Source organism: Somniosus microcephalus, chromosome 8, assembly GCF_052327205.1.
Source record: "Somniosus microcephalus isolate GS21.2 chromosome 8, FLI_Smic_1.0, whole genome shotgun sequence".
Classification (NCBI taxonomy): domain Eukaryota; kingdom Metazoa; phylum Chordata; class Chondrichthyes; order Squaliformes; family Somniosidae; genus Somniosus; species Somniosus microcephalus.
Window position 1 is genome coordinate 174,048,858 of NC_140994.1, and position 18,541 is coordinate 174,067,398.

Below are 18,541 nucleotides of genomic sequence, written 5' to 3' on the forward strand. Positions count from 1 at the left end.
GTCTGCAGCCGGGCCCTCCGGGCCCAGAGCTGGTCGAGGGCATCCTGCAAGCCCATCCGCAGTCTCTGTCTCGCAGATTCAGCAGCCTTCCACCAGCCTTGCTACAGCCGCATTACGGAGGAGCAGTAGGGTTGGTAGGGGTGAAGTGCGGAAGGGATGGAGATCACCAAGGAAGGCCCAATAACTGAAATGTTTGCACTAAATGGGGGGATTGTTTCTCAGACATTTGATTGTGTTTGTAAATATGTTGTTCAATCTGTTACAAGTTCTCGTTTGTGCTAAGCACTAGTTCTGTTTGTAAATAAATTGTATTGTTTGTCTGTTACCAGTTGTGGTTAATAAGATACAGTTGTTCACATTAATAAAAGTGTTTGTCTCCATGTTGCAAATCTGATCATCTTTGTCATTGCAACCTTGGCTGCTCATAGGGGCTAAGGAGTGGCTGCGATGATGTGGCTGTGGAACCCCAGCATGTGATGCCTCACTCATGAGAAGCGCTGTCTGATCAGGCGTTCACGGATGGCACTTGCAGAGGCAACGTTGCGCAGACCCCTCCCGTGTTGCTGTGGCTCCGCCTCCTCCTCCTCCTCCTCCACCACCTCCTCTCCCTCTTCCTCCTCCTGAGGAGGTCTAGCTATCCCTGGTGGCAATGGATGGGTTCGGAGAATGGTGAGGTTGTGCAGCATGCAGCAGATGACTATGATCTGCGACACTCAATCAGGGGAGTACTGCAGGGCTCCTCCAGAGTGGTCAAGACACCGGAACCATTGCTTCAGCTGGCCGATGGTCTGCTCAATGAGGTTTCTGGTGGCACTATGACTCTCACTGTAGGCGAGCTCACCAGGAGTGTTGGGGTTACAGAACAGTGTCATCAGCCAGGTGGAGAGTGAATATCCCTTGTCCCCGAGGAGCCAGCTGCGAGCTTGATGTGGGGATTCAAACAGTGCTGCGACACCAGTCTGGCGCAGGATGAAGGCATCATGGCTGCTGCCAGGATAGCGGGCATTCATGGTGAGGAAGCGCTGTCAGTGGTCACACACCAACTGCACATTCAGGGAGTGGTAGCCCTTCCAGTTACGGAACATCTCTGCTTGTTCATGAGGTGCCCGCAGTGCCACGCGTGTAACGTATGTACCTTTAAGAGAGGAACTATCTTTTACAGCCCCTGTATACTGCAGTACCAGTAGTGACCACACCTGTATATAACACCGTGTAGTAATTTGTACAGTTAGTTCCAGCATACCCTCTGTTCAGTAAACACCTGTTATTACCGTTCTCCTGCAGTCCGTGTGGTATTGATACGCGGACACTACAGTGGCGACGAGAAGGTTCAAACTCACCTGCAGTACTGTATCACCTCACGGGGATCCATCCCTGAAAAGAAGCTTCTTGGAGGTCGAAGCCAGAGCAGTGGTCGTCGACCGTGGGCAACCGCCCAGTGATCCATCGGAGTTCAGAGAATCGCAGGGGAAGCTGTGGGGAGCTGGGCTTGGTTCCCCAGTCAAGGTGGTCCAGCAAATCGGGCTGGTAGCAGGTAGTGCACTGACCCGTCCCGGACTGCAGCGGGCTAGAGCTCGATCGAGCGGCTCTGCAAGGGGGCCGAGCAGCGTCATCGGGAAGGAAAAGAGAGAGAGTGGGTGGAGCGCACAGGGCGCGGCCGGTGCTCAAAAGCCGGGCAGCGTTAAAGAAAATATAAAAGGGGGAAGGAAAAGGGACGCGCAGTGGACAGCGTCGAAGAAGAATAAAACTAAGAAAATTAATTAACAAAAGAGAGACGCGCAGAAAGCCACGGGGCGCCGCCATTACTATTTAGAACGCTAGGAGCAGCATTGGCAGCAGCGGGGGAAGAAGGAAAAGCGCGGGAGGCACCATTTTAATCCATTGGGGAAGAAGGAAAAGCGCGGGAGGCGCCATTTTAAACCACCCAAGATGCCGAAGAGTGGCAGCATCACTGCTTTCGACAACGAAATAGAAGACTGGACCACGTATCTGGAAAGAACTGAAGTGTACTGCAAGGCAAATGAGGTGGCCGATGAAAAGAAGGCGTCGGTATTATTTAATTTGATGGGCGCGAGAACGTGCGGCCTATTGCGGAATTTAATTACCCCAGCTAAACCAATGGAGAAAAGCTTTGAAGAGATTGTCAATATCTTACAGGAACATCTAAACCCTACACCGCTGCTGATAGCAGAAAGATTCAAGTTCCATAAAAGAAACCAGCACAAAGACGAGAGTAATGCTAACTATCTTATGGAACTATGCAAGTTATCGAAACACTGCCAGTTTGGAGCAGGACTGGCAGATACCTTAAGGGATAAGTTTGTCTGCGGGCTCCAGAGTGAAGGAACCCAGAAACGACTACTTTCGGAAAAGGACCTTACGCTAGAAAAGGCTTTCAGCATTGCAGTATCCTACGAAGCAGCAGCACGGGGAGCTGCGGAAATACAACAGAAACCGCAAGAATATAGCACCAATGAAATGGCATATGGAGCAGAAAAGTGCTATCGCTGCGGCAGAACAACCCATGACCAGAAGGATTGCTGGTTTAAGGACAAAGTATGCAGGCAATGTGGAAAAGTGGGACACATAGCATGAGTCTGCAGGTTGGGAAAGAAAACCAACACTAAAAGAACTACTAAAGAAAAGTACAAGAAAGTACAAAAGATGACGGACAGTAGTTCAGAAGATCAGAAGAGTGATAATGATTCTGGGAGCAGGAGACTAAGTTGTCTAAAGTTACACAACGTGATCGCAAAGGAGGATCACCGAACCATTTGGGTCACCCTCATGATAGCAGGGTCCTAAGTAAAGATGGAATTGGACACAGGATCAGCCCTAACAGTCATGAATCGACACGACTACGAGCGGCTATTCTCACACATACCCTTGAAGGACACGTCCATTGTCTTGAAGACATATACGGGGCAAAAAGTCTACCCCAGAGGAAAAATAAGGGTGCCCGTTAAATACAACGGCAAGGAAACACAGAAACTGTATCTATATATACTACAAGATGTAGGACCACCTTTATTGGGACGTGAATGGATCCGAAAAATACAATTGGATTGGCATTCCATTCAGGCGCTAACTGTGGCTGACAAAAAGGATGATGACGTCACACCTGGACGACTGTCAAAAATTCTAATTGACGCGAAAGAAGTGTTCCAGCAGGACTTGGGACTCTAAAAGGCATAACGGCAACGATAAAAATTGAAGATAACGCAAACCCAAAATTTTTTCAGGCCAGACCTGTACCATATGCGATCCGCCCAGCCGTCGAAGCAGAGCTGGAGAGTCTGGAGCGTTCGGGTGTGCTGTCCAAGGTGGACTGGAGCGAGTGGGCCACACCCATCATTCCTGTAATGAAGAAATCATTGAACATCATGCCTAGGGAGCCAAAGAAGGTTCGCATCTGTGGGGACTTTAAGGTAACTGTGAACCCAGTCCTTCACACAGTACAATATCCACTTCCGTGGATAGAAGATATTTTCGCCTCACTATATGGAGGGAAACGCTTTATGAAGATTGATCTGGCCCAAGCGTATCTACAAATGGAGGTAGAAGAAACATCTAGAAAATACCTCACGATAAACACTCACAAATGTCTTTACCAGTACAACTGACTGGTATTCGGGGTAGCATCAGCTCCGGCTATTTGGCAGAGGGCGATGGAACAAGTCCTGCAAGGGATCCCAGGGACCCAGTGTTATTTGGACGACATCCTGGTTACGGGCGAAAATGACAGTGAACACCTTGCCAACCTGGAGCAGGTGCTCACTAGATTACAAGAATAGGGGCTATGAGCCAACCACCCCAAATGTGAGTTTTTCAGGAAACAAATCTCGTATTGTGGCCACGTGATTGATGAAGGGGGGGTTACATAAGTCCCCAGACAAGATTGAAGCAGTAGTCAAGGCTCCAGCACTGGAAAATGTTTCGCAACTGAGGTCGTTCCTCGGGTTGGTGAACTATTACCATAAGTTCTTGTCAAATTTGTCTACAATTCTGCACCCACTGAATGCCCTGCTGCAAACTGGAGTAGCATGGAAATGGAGTGATGAGTGTAAGCACGCCTTTCAGAAATGTAAATGCCTAATCACTTCAAAAGAAGTATTGGCCCACTACAATCCAACACTACTGATTCAGTTGGCATGTGATGCGTCTCCCTACGGCATTGGAGTGGTGCTGTCGCACAAATTCCTTGACAGTTCAGAGAGGCCAATAGCCTTTGCGTCACGCTCATTAACCTCAGCCGAGCGTAACTACGCCCAGATTGACAGGGAGGCCCTCAGCCTGGTGTGGGGGGTGAAGAAGTTCAATCACTATCTGCACGGGCAGAAATTCACCTTACTGACTGATCACCAGCCTCTTGTCTCCATTTTTAACCCAAAGAAGGGCGTTCCGGTGATGACGGCACAACGGCTGCAAAGATGGTCCCTTTTTCTAGGGGCACATCAATACGAAATAGAGTATAAGGGCATGAAACAGCATGGCAACGCTGATGGGCTGTCGCGCCTGCCGCTGCCTACGGTGGAGGAAGCACCTGCAGTGGACCCTGTTGAGATATTCTATTCGACCATAGTCGAATGTTTACCTGTTACAAACTCAAGTATAGAGAAGGAAACCCGAAATGACCCGACACTCTCTCGGGTCTATGATTTGACAGTGAAGGGATGGCCAGCACATGGCGACTCACTGTTGCCAGCATTCTCGCCAAGGAGAGAACAGCTGTCAGTGTGCCGGGGAACCTTGATGTGTGGATCCCGAGTGGTAATTCCACCCAAGTTGAGAGATAGAGTGCTCAATGAGCTTCATGAGGGTCATCTGGGAGGGGTAAAAATGAAGAGCCTAGCCAGGGCGTTTGTGTGGTGGCCGGGAATCGATAAAGAAATCGAGGAAATGACCAAGAGATGCACAGGATGCCAGAAAGTCCAAAACGCTCCACCACAGGCCCCGCTACACCCATGGGAGAGGCCCTCATCTCCATGGCAACGGGTACACATTGATTTTGCTGGTCCATTTATGGACTCACTGTTTTTAATCGCCGTGGATGCACATTCGAAATGGCCAGAGGTCATCAAAATGTCCTCCACCACCACGGAGAAAGCTATTGCAGTCCTACAGACCATCTTCACCAGGAATGGCTTGCCAGAACAGATTTGCTCCGACAATGGACCACAGTTTGTGTCCGAGGATTTCCGGAGGTTTTTGAGGAATAATGGGGTAAAGCATTACACATCCGCCCCATATCATCCAGCCACAAATGGATTGGCTGAGAGGTTTGTTCAAACCTTTAAAAAAGCAATAAAGGAGATGTATAATGACAACATACCACTGCAACACAAGGTGGATAATTTCTTGTTTGCTTACCGGAATGCGACACATGCAGTCACCAACCAAGCTCCAGCCATGATGTTCTTTAACCGAAGGTTAAGATGTCGCCAGGATTTGCTCAAACCAAACATAAGACGAGATGTTGAGAATAAGCAATTCCAGCACATCAATGAGAAGCCAACCAGGAGCTTCAAGTTAGGGCAACCAGTCTTGGCCCGCGACTACCGAACAGAAAAATGGCAGCCAGGAACGATATGCACACGGCAGGGACCACTAATGTACACAGTGGACGTTGGAGAGAGCATCGTGAGACGCCATGCTGACCAGATTCTAGAGTCACAAGAACAAGTCAAACCCATGCCACGATCATACGCACCTGGTGATGAACCCGAAGTACAAATTGCATCTACCTCAGAATCAGTGGTATTGGAAGCTGACGAACCAACCAATGACAATGAGCCAGAATCGACTCCGCCGCAAGAACAGGATACTCGAGAAAGGCACTATCCAGACAGGATCAGGAAGCCTCCTCAAAGACTGAATTTATAAATGATTACTTTCAGCTGATGTATATAGTACAAAGAAAATTGTAATTGTAATTAGTTATTATTTAATTGTTAAATGAATGTTATGTACTGTTTATCTAAAAGGGGAGGAATTGTAATGTATGTACCTTTAAGAGAGGAACTATCTTTTACAGCCCCTGTATACTGCAGTACCAGTAGTGACCACACCTGTATATAACACCGTGTAGTAATTTGTACAGTTATCACAGAAACAGAAACCCCACAAGTGCAGATAGAGGCCATTTCGGCCCATCGAGCCTGCACCAACACATATCCCACCCTATCCCCATAAGCCCACATATATAATCCCCCTAACACTAAGGGTCAATCTATCATGGCCAATCAACCTAACCCGCACATCTTAGTTCCAGCATACCCTCTGTTCAGTAAACACCTGTTATTATCATTCTCCTGCAGTCCGTGTATTATTGATACGCGGACACTACAACGTGGGTGCAGTCAAATGGGCCCTGTACCATGGGGAAGCCCGCTATCCTAGAAAAGCCACATGCCCGTTCGTGCTGTTTCTCTTGTTTCATGGGGAATGTGATGTACTCCCTTCTCCGTCTGTACAGAGCATCAGTGATCTCCCAGGTGCAACAATGGACTGCGAACTGGGAGATGTTCGCAATATCCCCTGTCGACGCCTGGAAGGAGCCGCTGACATAGAAATTGAGGGCCACTGTCACTTTCACTGCCACCGACAGAGACGTCCTGGTCCTGAGCCGAGGCTTGAGCTCTGGCTGCAAGAGGTGGAAGAGCTCTGTGACCACCTCTTTGCTGAATCGCAGCCTCCTGATACACTGCTCCTCCGAGAGATGGATATATGAGAATTGTTTTCTGAATATCCTGGGAGGGTAAGGTCTTGTGTGGAGAGGGCTGTTGGCCCTCCTCCCTCTGCCCACGTTTTGCACTCTCTCTCACTGCATCCGCTGCCTCCGATGATGAAGCTGGAGGTTGAACCCCCGTGCTATTACAGCTCCCATTAAATCTTCAAAGTGTTGCTGCAGCAAAATTGACAGAAATAGGAACCTGATAAATTTCTCTGCCGACCAACAGTCCCTCAAGTGTGGAAGCATGAAGTCCTTCCAAACGCATCTCTCCCTCTCTGAGCATGCGTAGGCAGAATAGTTTGCCAACGGGAGAACACAGGAAGTGCACACCTTTAAATAGTGCTCCCCCAGCTCCCAGCTGACTGTGCACTGTCCCCTTGTAGCTGTTGTTCCTGCTGCTAGGCGCTGGAGCAGGGGGTGCGACCCAATTTTGCGTCCATGACGCTACCAGGGCACTGCGCACATGGATGATATCATGATCTCCAGGCACAGGAGATCATAATGCTACTGTTTAGCACTGCCACTAACCGGCAGCCGAATATCGCGAGCAGCACTATAATCGCTGCACAGGGACGGTAAGTGGTTAGCGTCCCATTAGCGGCCCCTAAAGGTTCTACTGAAACATGCTAAACCTGCTGTTGTACAGGAAACTCTCATTTAAACGGCACCTAAATATCCGGAATTCTCTATTAACCGGCAAAATTCATACTCCAAAAACAACACCTCAATAACCGGAAATGTTGCCGAGTCCGACTCAGAGTCTCCCGCGGTGGTCGAGTTAATCAGTGGGGGTAGTTTTCCAAACTGCCACTACTCGGCTTCTTGGCGCTGTCAGAAATCCGAACATCTCAATAACAGGAGTCCGACTCTCCCGCGCTGTATACAGTCGTTTACTGTATAAGTTTTGTTTTACTGTTAAGTAATTAAAGAGTTATGGATTACCCTCAACTGGCAGTACTGTAGTTAATCAAGCATCTTCCACCATCCATTTAACACAACATTCTGTAGGTGAGTACCCAATTACTGTATACTGCACATTTCTTGATATTTTTATTTTTGTTTGTTAAAAATAGCCTCGGTAGATAACCCTCTCCCTCATCCGGAAATTTCAATCAACCGGCACCATCCCGGTCCCGTCGGTGCCGGATACCAAAGAGTTTCCTGTACTATTTTGTGTTATCATGAAGTACAAGCATTCAGATTCAGGATTCGAAAAGGATCCTGATCATCAGATATATTTACAGGATTTGATGTCTTAAATTAACTCTGAAACCAACACAGGAGTTGGTTGCTATTACTGTAGCCAGATTACCATTGACAACTGTAAGACTAGTGTTGCTCTACAGCATTAAGCATTTAATGGCAGTGTTCGACTGCACTGACATCTTTTCTAGCTGACCTACAGTACCCTATTTTGATCTTCAGTGACATAAAGCTAAAATGCTCAACCAGTGGAAGCTCCTGGGCTGAGTGCATAGAGGCGACCCGGATGGGGAGAATCGCACTCCTGTCATTGAGCCAGCCCAATTTTCTGCCCATTAATTCTGCATGGAAATTGGAGCCAAGTCTGGTATGAATGTGTGATCGTCCCCATCCAATTATCTTTTAAGTGCTCTGCCCAAGGTGATGGTTTACACTCAAGTGCTAAAGAGGATAATCTGTCCCAACATTGTTGAAAGGGTAATCAAGTAAAGGCCAAGTTAGAGCCTGACAGTAATATTGTCTGACAAGCTGTATAAGCCTACAGTTTACTATTGGCCAATTTTTGCATTTGAATGCTTACCATGCCCCTCTGTCCACTATTTTAACAAAGGCATTGATCTACGACATAAACACACAAAGCAATCATACCCAACATTAACAATCATTTCTAGACTATAGAGTTTTAATTTTGGGGAGCATGGTAGCATGTTACTAGTAAAACACAATAAATATTAGAAAAATGTTTCAAAATTGCCTGTCGAATTGTCCACGGTTAGTTCATGAATATGATTTTTATATATTTTTATATATATACGATGGTGATGGACGTGGGAGATAGACTTCAGAAACTCCATCACAACCAACTAGAAACCAGATCTTGCAAGTACATTATGATAGTTGACATAGCAATTTAAAATGGCAAATGTTGACAGAAAAATGTGATGAAAAATCACAACAGAAAGTAAGGTTCTGGAAAGGAAGTGTGCATCCTATCCAAGATTTTTAATAATACACTAGCAGATGGTGTTGCCACAGTGAGTCAGAGGATGCTGTTTTATACCAATATGGGTAGTGATGCTATGTAGGGCCACTCAGTGACTGAAGACATCATGTTCCAATTTTATTAAATGCTATTCTGGGATTTTTATCAGTGCTTTGGGGATTATTCTGGGAAAACTAAGAAAGTGGCTATTTTATTAATCAACTGGAGCAGTGTTCTCAACTAAAATAAACTTTCAAGAATGAAAACAGGAGAAACAAAAGAAAGAACTTGCATTTATATAGCGCCTTTCATGACCTCAGGCTGTTCCAAAGCACTTAACAGCCAATGAAATACTTTTGAAGTGTAGTCACTTTTGTAGTAATGTAGGAAACAATTTGCGAACAGCAAGGTCCCACAAACAGCAATGTGATAATGCCCAGATAATCTGTTTTAGTGATGTTGGTTGGGGGATAAATATTGGCCAGGACACCAGAAGAACTCCATTGCTCTTCTTCGAAACAATGTCATGGATCCCTTTATGCCCACCTGAGAGGGCAGACGGGGCAAAAATTGGTTTAATGTCTCAGCTGAAAGACAGAAACTCCAACAGTGCAGCACTCCCTCAGCACTGCAGTAAAGTGTCAGCCTAGATTATGAGAAGGATTAGATTGTTTTTTCCAGGAGCTAGAGCAGGACAAATGGGGATTGCTGTAATTATTTTAAATTTAGCAGCAGAGTGAGACAGAATGGAACCAAGCAGGCATTGAAATGAAGAGGCTTTTCTTAGAGGGGGCAGAGTGTTGATCCCAAGTAAGACAGAACCAGTAGGCCTGAGGCACACCAAACAGTACACTCCCAGACCTCAGGAATTTCAGTGAGCTGGAATCAGGGCAGTCAGTCACCCACCAGATTTCAGGGAGCCAGAAGTGAGGCAGATCTGCTGCAGGGAGAAAGAGGCCTCCTGGAATAGCACATTGTGTGGCATGAGGGACCCACAATTTAAAGGTTCCACGAATGGGCCACAGAAGGACAAAGGTTTTTATAGTCATCTGGGATGTAATGTTTAAGTTATCCACCAGATGGAGCCAAAGATTATGGTATCACATTCACCAGTGTTTAAGGTAATGGGACATGTAGTCAATGTCCTGCTACACCAGTTATTAAGGTAATGTGGCATTGCATTATGGGTATGACTCAGAGGAATCCTCCATCTTGCATCGAGCAGTTAGAAATACTGTGTTTTGCTTGCAGCCTGTAAGAGATGTTTCTCTGCTACACCGTATAATTAAACAGTTGGGTTTTCTGCCTAAGAACTCGCTTATCTCAGTTTCTGACCTTACCACTCAAATATCACATATTGGCGATGAGGATCAACAGATCACATCTTGAAGAAGAAACAAAAAAGAGCACTGAATAACCAATCATGGCTGCTATGGTAGGAAAGATCTCTGCTTTGGATGTTCAGACTCAGACCTGGGATGAGTACTGCGAGGTGCTGATGCATTTCTTTGGAGCAAATGATATAGATGATGTCGGAAAAAGGAGAGCTATTTTGCTCACTTCCGTGGGAAGTCAGACGTATAGTTTAATGAGAAACTTATGCAGTCCTAAAAAGCCTGGAGACATTACATTTGCTAACTTAGTGGCCTTGCTGAAGAACCATTTCAATCCCAGACCGAGTGAGATTGTACAGCGTTTCAAATTTAATTCACGGAACAGAAAACCGGGAGAGACTGTATTGGATTATGTAGCAGTGTTGAGAAAATTGGCACATGATTGCAATTACGGGAACAACCTGAAAGACATGCTGAGAGATAGGCTTGTTTGCAGGATAATGGATGATCGAATGCAGTGGAGATTATTGTCCGAGACTGGGCTTACATATGAAAAAGCGTTGGAATTTGCTCAAGCCATAGAGACAGCGAACCGAGATGTAAAAGAAATACAAGATTCAGACTGGGCTACGACAAAGCAAGTTGGAGGTCAGGTTAATGTGCACAAGTTAAATCTGCATCAGAAACCACAACGTGAGCATGTAAAGGCATGTTATAGATGCAATGGTGACCACCTGGCGTGGGATTGCAGGTTGCTGGAGGAAAAGTGCCACAAGTGTGGGAAAAAAGGACATGTAAAACGTGCATGCAGGGCAAAAGCAACCGTGGTGGAATACAAACAAAATGGAGGAGGAAAGCAAAACCTAGGAAGAGAAGTGAAAAAACAGGGAGCACATCACATCAGCGGAGAAGCTGAGAAAGAAGACGACATGTTCATAATGCATAGTATGGTAGAGAACATTCCAAAAGTGGATCCTATCACTTTGCAACTGACAGTAAATGACTCTAAGGTCAACTTTGAAGTGGATACCGGATGTGGCATAACCATAATGAGCAGAGAGGAATACTCTAAATTATGGAACCGTGCAAAAGTTCCAGGGTTAAAGTCTTGCTCTATGCAGCGTAAAACATATACCGGAGAGCGAGTGGCGACATTGGGTACAGCTACTGTAACTGTGCAACACAGGGACACTGTGGAACAGCTACCTGTAGTTGTAGTATTGGGTTCTGGACCAAACTTGTTAGGTCGGGGCTGGATACAAGAACTTAAATTAGATTGGGGAGCAATAAATCAACTAGAGGGACGCAAACAATTGTCTTTGCAAGAAGTGTTGATTGAACATGAGAACGTGTTCAAGGAAGAACTTGACACATTTAATGGCCCCCCAGCTAAGATTTATGTAGACAAGGAGGCACTGCCAAGGTTTTTTAAACAACGACCTGTGCCGTATGCCATGAAACCAAACGTAGAGGCTGAGCTTGACCGCCTTTTGAGAGAGAACATTCTGGAACCCGTGAAATGTTCAGAATGGGCAGCTCCCATTGTACCTGTTTTAAAACTGGACAATTCGGTAAGACTCTGTGGAGATTATAAATTGACAGTAAATAGGGTGTCTAAACTAGAACAGTATCCTATTCCCAAAACAGAGGATCTCTTTGCAAACCTGGCTGGAGGGAAGAAATTCACAAAGCTGGATATGAGTCATGCATACTTGCAGATTACACTAGATGAGGAATCCAAGAAGTATGTAACCATAAATACACACAAGGGTTTGTTTACCTATAACCGTTTACCATTCGGTGTCTCATCTAGTCCAGCTATTTTCCAGAGGACTATCGAGGGTGTACTGCAAGGAATCCCACATGTTTCAATCTATCTGGATGACATTCTGGTGATGGGAAGAACCGACCAGGAGCATCTAAGCACTCTGAGAGAGGTACTACAAAGATTGGATAAGGCTGGGTTACGGCTCAAGAGGAGTAAGTGCACTTTCCTGGGGAATGAGGCCATGTTCCTGGGACACAGAGTGGACGCCACCGGGCTCCATCCAATCAAAGAGAAGGTACAAGCACTGCAGGAGGCCCCAGCTCCTACCAATGTGACTGAGTTAAAAGCTTACCTGGGACTGCTAAACTATTATAACAGATTTTTACCAAACTTATCAACAGTGTTAGCACCTCTTCACAAACTTCTGTGCAAGGAGACACAGTGGCAGTGGGAAAAGGAACAGAGGGTTTCATTTGAACAGTCCAAGAATCTGATGCTGTCCTCGGATGTGCTGGTTCACTACAATGCAGAGAAAGACATCATTCTCTCTTGTGATGCTTCACCTTACGGGGTGGGGGGCGGTTCTTTCACACAGCTTGGAAGATGGAACAGAAAGACCAATAGGGTTTATGTCTCGAACTCTGACACCGGCGGAAAAAAACTATTCCCAGTTAGATAAAGAGGGGTTAGCAGTAATGTTTGGGTTACAGAGGTTTCACAAGTACATGTATGGCAGGAAATTCACCATATGCACCGATCATAAACCTCTTCTATCTCTTTTTAATGAAATGAAAGCAGTCACAGATGGTGTCACCCCGGATCCAGAGGTGGGCAGTGACGTTGAGGGCATATGAGTATGTCATCGTTTACAAGGCGGGCAAGTACCATGGGAACACAGATGCCTTGAGCCATCTTCCACTGCCAGGTACACCTATCCGTGCAGCTCCAGAGGACAGAGTGTTGATGTTGGAGGACACGGACACGGCAATTGTGACCGCGGAACAAGTAAGGACATGGACCTGTAAAGATCCAGTACTGTCTAGAGTCCAAGAATATGTGATGAGGGGTTGGCCACAGCATCCGGAAGGGACTGATTTCACACCTTACAGTGTCAGGAAGACAGAGCTGAGTGTGCAGGATGGTTGCGTGTTGTGGGGAGCACGAGTGATTGTTCCACAGCCAGCACGACAGTCTATCCTAAGGCAACTACATCAGTGTCATCCTGGAGTTTTGCGTATGAAAGCCTTGGCAAGGTGTTACTTGTGGTGGCCAAAGTTAGATGAGGAGATAGAAAATCTAGTCAAGACATGCAGCACTTGTCAAGTACACAGAAAGGCACCAGCAACGGCTCCTCTCCACCCCTGGGAGTGGCCGGATAAACCATGGAGAAGATTACATGTAGATTATGTGGGTCCATTCATGGGAAAGATGTTCCTCATAATCATTGATGCACATTCCAAATGGATGGATGTTTATCCTGTAAATTCTGCTTCCGCCACTACTACTATAGACTGCCTGTGTCGGAGCTTCAGTAACCAAGGGCTACCGGAGATCGTGGTGAGTGACAATGCCACTTGTTTTGTGAGTACAGAGACAAAAGAGTTCTTGAGAAAAAATGGCATAGTGCAGATGACCTCGGCTCCATATCATCCGTCCTCGAATGGACTTGCGGAGAGAGCCGTACAAACATTTAAGGAGATGATGAAAAAAAGTGCAGAAGGGAGTTTAGCAGCCAAAGTGTCATGGGTTCTGTTCAGCTACAGAATAACACCTCAATCCACCACAGGACTCTCTCCTGCTGAGATGTCATTAGGTCATAGACTACGCTCCACTCTTGACCTTGTCCACCCAGATCTAAAAAGGAAAATGGAAAACAGACAAAACAAACAAAAAGAGAACCATGACAAAAGAACAAAGAGCCGAAGTTTTGGAGAAGGAGATGCAGTCCTTACCAGGAATTTCAGTTATGGACCAAAGTGGATTCCTGGCTTCATCGACTCAATGACAGGTCCAATATCATACAAGGTCATGTTGGGAGATGGTAGGGTAGTACGCAGACATGTAGATCAGATACTGACCAGACAAGGGCAAATCGAACTGGAGGTTCCAGAGGAGATGTCGGAGGACAAGTTGGCCCCCAGTTATCCAAATGCATCAGTAGTACCAACACCACGAACAGAGCCAGTTTCACCTGGACCCCTTCGTCAAGAGGAAACCATCGTAGCAGAGTCAGATATTATGAGTACTGCTCAGGAGCAGCAGGTGGCTCTACCACAACCAAGCAGGAACTTGACTGTAAGACGTTCACCAAGGACTCACAAGCCGCCAGAGAGATTGATAACTACCTGCTAGATTCGTTCAGTATGGACTATCGTTAAAGGAGTTTCCTTATGGGACTTTTTAAGAATGTTGTTAAGAAATTAATGTAAACTTAAGAGGGGGGGATATAGTAATCTGGGATGTAATGTTTAAGTTATCTACCAGATGGAGCCAAAGATTAAGGTATCACATTCACCAGTGTTTAAGGTAATGGGTCATGTAGTCAATATCCTGGTACACCAGTTATTAAGGTAATGTGGCATTGCACTATGGGTATGACTCAGAGGAATCCTCCATCTTGCATCGGGCAGTTAGAAATACTGTGTTTTGCTTGCAGCCTGTAAGAGATGTTTCTCTGCTACACCGTATAATTAAACAGTTGGGTTTTCTGCCTAAGAACTTGCTTATCTCAATTTCTGACCTTACCACTCGGATATCACATAGTTTTAAAATAAAAAGTGTTACAGGAAACATGACTGAGGCCAGGTCAAGAAGGCCAGAAGGAAATAGAGGAGCGGGACTGGAGGAAGGACAGCTGGGATAGGAACAGGCCACCATTATAAATACTGCAGGCAGATGAATTGCAACTGGGGCCAGAGAGAGCCTTTGAAATTGGAATTGTCACGGGGCCGTTTTGCTAGGGTTTTGGTAGTGGACCCAAGCGCAGGAAACCTATCCAAGGACTCGAGACCGGGTAGAACTCGAAAGATGCTTCCTTGAGACTCGAGACATAGAAACAGGGTAACACTCAAAAGGAGATTCACTTGAGACTCGAAAACATAGAGATATGGTAACACTCGAGAGGAGATTCACTTGAGACTCGAAAACAAACACAGAGACACAGCAAGAGCTGTTACTTGCAGGCAGGCGAACCCAGGACTGAGCACAGAGGACAGGAAACAGGAAGCTTAAATACAGACCAGATTGGTCACGTGACATAATTATTCAAATGAGACACAGGCGACAAATACTTTAGTAACAAACAGGTGAGGCCAGAGGCACAGAGACAAAACAGGGACTGGACCGAACCAGCTTTATTAACTAGCCTAATTTACTCTGATGAGAACAATTACTCGAGAAACAGGTGAGGAGAGGGGCCCAAAGGCACGGCAGCAGCTCACCGAAGCCTCAAAAACCGCCCTCAGGCGGTGAGCAGAGGGAAGTGCCGCTGAAGCCGTTACAGGAATGTGGCCTGAAGAAGGAAGGCCACAGCAAAATTAAAGTGAAGCATGAATGACTGGGACTGAATCAAATTAGTAGGACTGGATACAGGATGGAGCCACATGAGGAGGAAGCCAAAGGCAGTAGGGAGCCATGGGGAGGCACTAACACTGAAACAGGGCAAGCAGGAGGCCCGAGGAAAGCCTAATTCAGTGGGCCTGGCAGAAACAAAAATTGAAGCAAGGTAGGAGAAAGTCATATGGACTGGGGCCAAGGGTTTTTTTACTCAACAGGCCTGGAGGCAAAGTGGCCAATGACGCAAATTGGGAGTAGAAATATAAATTGCAGCCAAATGTTCCTGAGGCAGAGGCAGAGGCAGAGGCAGAACAGAACCAAAAAAAAATCAGCAGGGTGTGGGGCCAAAGGGGAAGCAACTTAGAGAACAACAACGTCAGAAAGGAGAGCGGCCTGCCAGGCAAAGCAGAGCCTGTGGAACAAAAGACAAAGCAGGGCCTGGGAGTGTGATAGGCCAGTGGGGTGGGTGGGAGGGAAAATGGTGTCAGAAGGTGGACCAGCATGCAGGGCAGCACAGAGCTGGCATGTCACAAGAAGGAGCAAGACAGGCCAAGCAAGACTGTGGTGGGTGGGCGAGAAAATTGGAAGCAGAAGCAGAGTTTTGAAAGTGGCTGACAATAGTGTGGGTAGTTTGGATGTCCTCTGGATGCTTGCAACTAGGCAAACAAATTACTGGGGGAGGAAAATATTCAATTTAAAATGCAAAACAAGATGAATCACTTACCTGGTAAAATAAAGGGGGGAAAATTGGGTCACGCCCCCTTTGGGACGCTAACTTCGACGGGGTGTTAATTTTAGCCCTGGAAAAATTAGCACCCCACACCCGAAATTCACCGGTAACGCCCCAAGAGGGAGGCAGGGCACCACTGGAAGCTGGGCCACCAGGGATTGGAGTGCTGGCAAAAGAGCCCAGGACTCAAGAGAAGTGCCGGGCTCACGGGCTGCACAGAAGGCCGGGGACGACAGAGGGGGCAGGTGCTGGCAGGCGGACAGCAACAAAAATGTTCCTTTAATTTGCACCACCCGGCCACAGGAAGGCCCCCCTGACCCCGTCGGACATACATCTGGTGGTAAGTCAGGGGACGCTACCGAAAATCACGGCCGGGGTGCGAGCGGAGCATCATCGCCAGCAGCACAATGCTGTGGGGCGCTAATGGTTACAGCTGCTGCTAACCTCCCACTCCCATTTTTTTTGATTTTCCCAGCAGTCCCACCTCCAAACCCGCCTCCTCAGGGCTGGTAAAACCCAGCCCAAAGTGTCTAAACTCAATCAGGGCAGACGTAACAAGGCCAATCAGGTGAAAATAGCGCTGGTGCATCGGACGTTGTTGGGGGTGGGACTAGAACCCGGAAGGTAGCAGTCCCGCCCCCAACTCGTCTCGGTAAGTAAAATCCAGCCCTACGTTTTAGAGGGCTGGCGGCAGGGTGGGAGTTGGGGGGCTTATATGGCCCCAGACTTCATTGAATATAAATCTGAAGTTTTCAGCATTCACACGTCCCTTCAAATCATTTCTAAATTCATCACTGTTGCAAACTGTGCATTTGTATACTTTAGGTTTTTTCCCCGTGCAGTAGAAGTAACTGAATGTTGAGTATACTTGCAACTTAAGACATGACAAGCTTTTGTCCTGCTGCACTTTGAGCCTAACTCCTTGGGGAATTTTGCCAGCCCTGGGGAGGCGGGTATGGAGACGGGACTGCCGGGAAAATGGCAGAAACTGGGAGCGGTACCGAACCTGCTCCCAACCTGCCTCCATGCCATCTTTCTGGGAGGCGGGTCCCCGACTCGCTCAAGGACCCGTCTCCTCGAGGCGGGAAGGGGATTACAGCCAATTAACTGCCTGTTAACAGGTAGTTAACAGGCAGTTAAGAGGCTTATCCCCATTTTACCCCTGTAAGTGCGGGCTTCCCAATGGCTGCGAACCTCGCCAGGGTCAGCGAGGCGAGCAGTGGGTCTGCGAGGGTGAGAGGGGTCAAATGTTGACAATTCATCTATCAAACGGTGACATCCTCTGTAACTGGCTTTCCCTTAATTGGCCTGCTAAGCCTGCCCCCAACGCTTCCCCATTGATAAAATCCAGCCCACTTGTCTTCATGTGTCATGCAGCCTATAGTTAGATTTTAGAGCTGTCAGAATTTTGAGAGCTGTGACAGTTTATTTTTACGCTGTTGGTCAGCTTGCACTATTTGCCTAGGTTAGCGAATATCTTGCCAACTGCCCATTCACTGATGAGCTACTGCATATGTAATTTTAAGTTCATTATCCACATCCGCCATTTAAATGTGCTTTATTCAGCTTTCCCCCTCCCTATGTGGTACAGTAAATAAACATGCTATGTGATATGACACTGCCCAAAACCAACCAGGAAGGTCTCGGGTTTAATCACTGATCTGTGTCGACTATGGGGTACTACAATTGGCCGCAGCACCCCTAAAATAAAGAGGGGAATAAACAAATTGAGCCCCAATTCTCTCAATTACCCAGCAACCCCAGTTGAAATTGCATGGACTTATACCCCATCTTGAGTTGTTAATGTCAAAATCGCAGGTAAAAATAAAAAGTCTAAGAAGAAATATTGCAAGAGAAAAAAATACTTAAATCAGAACTAAGCTTAATTGTAACCATTTAGTGCACGATTTTTGATATATCTTGCCTGATTTATAATCAGATTTGTCGAGTGACTGCTCGCATTGTAATCAAAATAAATCCAAACATATACGGAAATGCACAGGAGATGCACAGAGAATATGGCGGGAATTTTTTGGGGGGTCAGCGGGCGAGATTGGTGGTGGGTCGGATGGGGAAAAACAAAATTTTGACAGCGGGTCGGGAACCCACTGTCAACCCACCGCTGCCACGAAACATTCCCAGATGGTGCACTAAATATCATGTCAATGCTGAACAGACCTGGCATGCAGTGGTGGGGAAAACAATTTAGGTCATTATGACCTTGTTAAGAGCCACT